General features: G+C 40.1%; 1 pseudogene; it reads right to left on the bottom strand.

Annotated features, from left to right (window-relative positions):
- Positions 1–3,725: 3,725 nt before the first annotated feature.
- On the bottom strand, positions 3,726–5,411 carry LOC122099796 (annotated as a pseudogene).
- Between the last annotated feature and the right edge of the window lie 479 nt (positions 5,412–5,890).

The raw sequence follows: 5,890 nt of genomic DNA, 5'->3' as shown, positions 1-5,890 counted from the left end.
ACCTATTCTGCTGTCTTAGCACCTTTGAAAAAACATATGGCTTTTCTGACATCTCAGTCACTCTTTAGTGTCACATTGTGACATCACAAACTTGTTAGGACTTCATCACATTTGTAGCAACACATGGCTTTAGAGATATTATCGTCCCTCTGTGAACTCATATACTCCTTATATGACAATTGAGATCTGGCATGCCATTGAGGTCACCAACCCATTGGGACATAACTAACCAATTGTGACCTCATCACCCTTATGACATTACCAACTAATTGTGATATCAAAATCTTTTTTATGACCTGATATTTTGACAATTCATTGCCATTGTGATATCTCTTCCATTGTACTTTCACAAACGTATTATAAACACTTAACATTTTTGAAAATTCATGGGATTTGGAATTTCAACTCCTTTTTAATCTTGTAACATTGTAAATTAGCAGTAATTTAAACTGGACATGTCATTGCAATATTACAAACTCAATGTGACATCATCACGAACCCATTGTGACTTTATGAATCCATGTGAACTCATGACCACTATGACATAACCAATGAATTATGACATAACATGGCCGAGGTGGCTTCATGATCATACTACCATTTTATATCACGGTTCCATCATGTTTTCACAAACAAGGTAAGATCTCATGACATCATGAAATCTCAATTCATGCACTTTGGGACTTCCATCTCCTTCTGTGAACTCAGTAAGAATTAGCAATTGAAGTTGGACATGTCATTGTGATATTACAAACTTGCTCTGACATTGCTAACACATTGTGACATCACAAACATATTGTAACCACATCACCAGTATGGCATCACCAACAAATTTTAACATCACCTTGCCACTGTGACATCATGATCGTGTTGTGACTTCCCAAAAATATTAGGACCTCTGAGTTGCCTTGAAGAAACTCTTGGCCTTTGTGACATCACAGTTATATGTGAAAATTGAGTTCAGACATGCCATTGTAACATCACAAACCCTTTGTGACATCACCAGTGTGATATCAAAATATCATGACACCATCAGCTCTTAGCGAAATCACAAAAAAGATACTTCATTAGGACATCACATTGTCATTATGACCTCCAATACATTGTGAATTCCTATGTGATTTCATATGTAGCATGTATTTTGATATCACAAAACCATGGTGGCCTCATAATCATTGTGACATCACATTGTCATTGTGATATTTCTAACCTATGATGATATTACACACTGTTCTCTAATTATTACATGTGTGACAAGCTCCCATTGTGATATTTTAGACCTTTTGTGAGATGATAATCTCTTTTCAATCTCATAATATTTCAGATATGACAAGTGATATTAGAAATCCACTGTGACATCATGTCCATTGGGATATCACATTGTGAGATGTCATGACCACTGGGTCACATTGTAACATCACGTACAGTTTACAACTTCATCACATTTGGGACAATACAGGTTTTAGAGTCATTGCAGTCCTTGTTGAACTGATACACTGATTGTGATTTAATAACAATTGTGATGTGGTATGTCATTGTGACATCACGAATCTACTGTGACATCACAAAGCTATTGTGACCTCATCACCAGCAAATCAAGAAACCTAAACATTATGATATGATATTGTGACATCACTATGTTATTTTGATGTCACTGTCCCATTGTATTTTCACAAACCTATGGTGACATTTAAGAAAATTCATCACCTTTGGGGACTTCAAGTTCCTTCTTTGAACTTCTATCATCATTATATTGATTGATTAGCAATTCAAATTCTACCTATCATTGTGATAGTACAAACCCATTGTGACATCACAAACCTAGTCTGACATCAACACCATGATATATCACAAACTAATTGTGAAAAATATTGCTATTTTGATATCACAATCACATTGTCACACCCAAAACCTATTATGACATATTAGCTGCTTTGAAAAAACACATGGCCTTTGCCCAATCACAATCCGTTTGTGTTCCCATATCCTCCTTGAAAACTACTGACAATTGAGATCAGATATATCTATGTATCATCATCACAAATATGATATCTCATTTTCTTTATGACACCATAAATTCCTTATATCATTGCCAAACTACAATGGCATTTTAGCATTATGATATTACATTGTCACTGTCATGTCATAAACACATAAATACCTATTTTTGTGATTTTATTCTATTCCAAATGTGGCATATGGGTTATCCCTAAACCACTGTGACCTCACAATCCCTTTGTGAGGTCCCATTACCATGGTGATATCACTAATGCACTGTGACATCATAAACCTATCCTATCATAACTTTTGTGATATACAGCCATTGTGATATCTTAAGTGCTTCATGAGCTCATCAGTATTCAATCTCATATTTCAGGTATGATATAGGCTACCAGAAATCCACTGTGACATCATGATCATTCTGGCATCACATTGCCAGATGTCATGACCTTGTGTCACATTGTGACATCAAATAGTTGTTAGAACTTCATCACATTTGTGACAAATGCCTTTGAAGACATCACAGTCACTTTGTGAATTCATGTATGATTTGTGAGTTAATTACAATTGAGATCCAGAATGTCATTGTGACATTACCAACCCATTGTGTCATCACAAACCTATTGTGATTTCATCATAATTATAGCATTACCAACTAGTTGTGCTATCAAAATATTAATATGACATGATATTTTGACATCACATTACCAATGTGATATCACTATCCCATAATTTTTCAAAAACTTAGTCTGACCTTATAATATTTTGGAAAATTCATGGCCTTTGGGATATAAACCTACTTCTACGAACTCATACTTAGGATCTATTAGGCACAAGACAACTTTTTGAGACACAAGTAAGACAATAAGCAAATTTAGTTATACCAGTAATGGGCCTGTAAGTACTGTGTCCTGCACTGAAAACCTAGAGCCATGATAAGTCTTGGCAACCGAACCTCAGACCTCCAATGGGCAGCCCTACCCTTTTTCAATTGGTTTACAAACTGTTCTTCGAATCTCCAAACCTCACAGGGTAAGGCTTTTTCCTTTCCCCTTCTTCCCTCCTTTGCTACAGATCTGGCCTTCCTTCCAGGTCTTTCCCATTTTTCCCTTCCATCACTTCCTTCTTCTGTTCATGCCAATCCACTCTACCCATGCTTGCCTGTTCTGACCCAGTGGCCAGTTGCTGTCCTTCCCCTCCTACTCTCTCTCAACATCCTCTCATCCCAAAATTTTTCTCTCCTGGTGTCTCATCTCTTTCTTTCTTTCAGGTCTTTTCCATCTTTCACTACGTTCTGTTACTTTGACCTTGCTGCCTATATCTAGGCTGTAGCCCTCTCCCACCCCATAGGGTCTCCTAGCTAACCGTATTTAGCTATCATTTCCCAAACTGCCCACTACCCAAACAGTTTATAACAGCTCAACCTGGAGGGTTGAATCCACACCTCTTCCAGGAGCATGACATCCCCATCCAGTGGCCATCTCCTCCCTCTCCAGCAGACCAGATATGGAGCAATGATAATTATCGGGTCTCCCTAATTATTGGGGCACCGTTGGATATTAGCGTGTGCCCATGTGAACTAGTGAAACCCATAATAACCACAGAACCATTGTGACATCACATTGCTTTTGTAAAATCAATGTCCCATATTTATTTTAAATTCTAAGCATTCGATATTATTTAACTTACAGTGAGTAGAGTGGACCAATTACTATCACTTTCTTTTACACCAATACTTCAAGCCCAGGAGGGTGAGTCGACCCACAGCAGCATGCCAGCCAGGAAGCGATGCCTCTTAATGGAAGCGATACCCTGCACCGGACAGCCGCTGGAGGAGTTTCCACAGTGGAGCAGGGATTATTGATGGTCTTATTGACAAACACAATAAGGCATGCAGCTTCAGAGGTGCTGTCAAGGTATTGATCTGCACCATAGCTGACTCACCCATGAAGGCCTGGAAGTTGTCTGCAATGTCTGCATTGTTGCCCTCCACCCCATACCGCATGCCCCCCTAGGTGTGCCAAGCCCACAGCTTGTTGAGAATATTTGTGGCATCAAAACCACCATTGTCACACAACTGGCATGCGATAATCGCCAAAGCCTTGGCATAGGCCCCAATCAACAGCTGCTGCTTTCCTGGAATAGTCCTTGACTAATCTCACAGTTACTGGGAAAGCTCCATCTCAATGGCCCCAACATCAGCCACCACTGAATCATTCTTGATGGCTCTTCTGATGATCATGATGGCATCATGAAGGGGTTGCTCTGTTTCCTCCATGAACTGTTCAGCACCACCACCGAGAATGAAGGTGATAGTTTTGGCCTTGGGGCAACCAGTGAAGAAATTGTACCTCTCCTTTCCAATCTGTGTCTCTTGAAATACCTTGGATTGACCCAACACAACTGCACTCAGAATATTCACAGTGGTCTGGATTCAGCCTCCACTGGCCATCATTGTCCTTTCCAGATCCTCCTCACGCACACAGCCTGCACAGATCATGTCTCTATCAGCAAAATACTGCATGACTACATCTCCAATGGGGAATTTAGACAAAATAACTTTGGCTCCAAATTGGTAAATCTTCTCTAATTTGTCATAGAGAATATTCCATTCGGCATCAACAATTGCCTGATAAAATTCCACTGTGTGGACTCTGATTTCAGCATTATCCTTCTCAGCTTTCAGCTCCAGCTCAACATTTTCAATGGCAATCATGGGGTTTTTGTCCTTCTTAGGTTGCTTTTCAAACCCAGCATACGAGAAAGTCTTCTTAAATGCAATACAAGCAACTAGCTGAAATTACTCTAGCGTTCCAGTCTGGACCTTCTTGAATCCAATCATTTTAAGCAATTCATCGAGCATCATTATAGCATCAACCACCATTTTGACGAAGAGGGCTCTCTGCTAGGAAATGAGCTTGGAGCTCAGAGCCATCACTGTACACTTCTCTAGCAGCTTCCTCTGTTCCACTGTATCTTCCTTCTTAACAGCCACAGAAATTTAGTTGATCTTTTTCACTTCCAACTGTGTGTCTGTGAGGAAAGCTGGGATGATCATCTGAGGGTGCACACCTTCTTCCACATATGACTTCATGTGCTTCAAAAACTGCAGCCAGTGGGGCCAAGGAGGTAGTGTCATCACCAACCTTGGCATCTTGGGAGTTGGCAATGTCCACTAAAGTTTTTGCTGCATGATGGACAACACTAAGAAGTTCTAGAATAATCGCCCCATCATTAGAAATTGTTGCTTTGCCTCCGCCATTCACAATAAGCTTGTCCATGCCATGGGCTCCCAAAGAGGTTCTTACAGCCTCAGCATTCACCTGGGAGGCACTGATGTTAATCACAAGCTGAGGGATGTCTTGGGAGTTATTGGTCCCCTCTTTTAGCAGTATAACTGGTGTAGGCATTATTTTGGAAGCTTATTCAGTGGCCCCCACTCCTCTGCTGTTGGTGTCCAGGTCACCCAACAACACCACGACACCTCTTGCCAAAGAGCCAATGTCTCATATGTTTTTACTAACTACTATGATCTCAGGCCAGTCTGAACAAGTGGCCACTAGTACTAATACATACCAAGACTATACATTCCAGACTTTACCTCTGTGACGTCCACTTCCCAAAATTCACCAGGTGAGTTTCCTTACGTAAGTGCCATCTCCATATAGTACAGCTTTCCAACATTTACCTGATGTCAACTTTCTACATACATCACTTAGGCTTGTAAGGCTGAAGGCCCACTGGTTTTCAAGACAGTTTTAGGCCACTTGTTTTCAAGACAGTTTTAGTCAGTGACACGGGCAATTTACAGGGGTGCCCAATAACCAGATATAAATAGACAGAAGGCTTTTAACAATTTTTCATAAGTTCAGTCACCACATTTGTAAGC

This window comes from Dipodomys spectabilis, unplaced genomic scaffold (assembly GCF_019054845.1).
Source record: "Dipodomys spectabilis isolate Male_0828 unplaced genomic scaffold, ASM1905484v1 ptg000533l, whole genome shotgun sequence".
NCBI classification, from domain to species: domain Eukaryota; kingdom Metazoa; phylum Chordata; class Mammalia; order Rodentia; family Heteromyidae; genus Dipodomys; species Dipodomys spectabilis.
The sequence above is the reverse complement of the archived record's forward strand: the minus strand, read 5'-3'. Positions and strand labels throughout refer to the sequence as shown.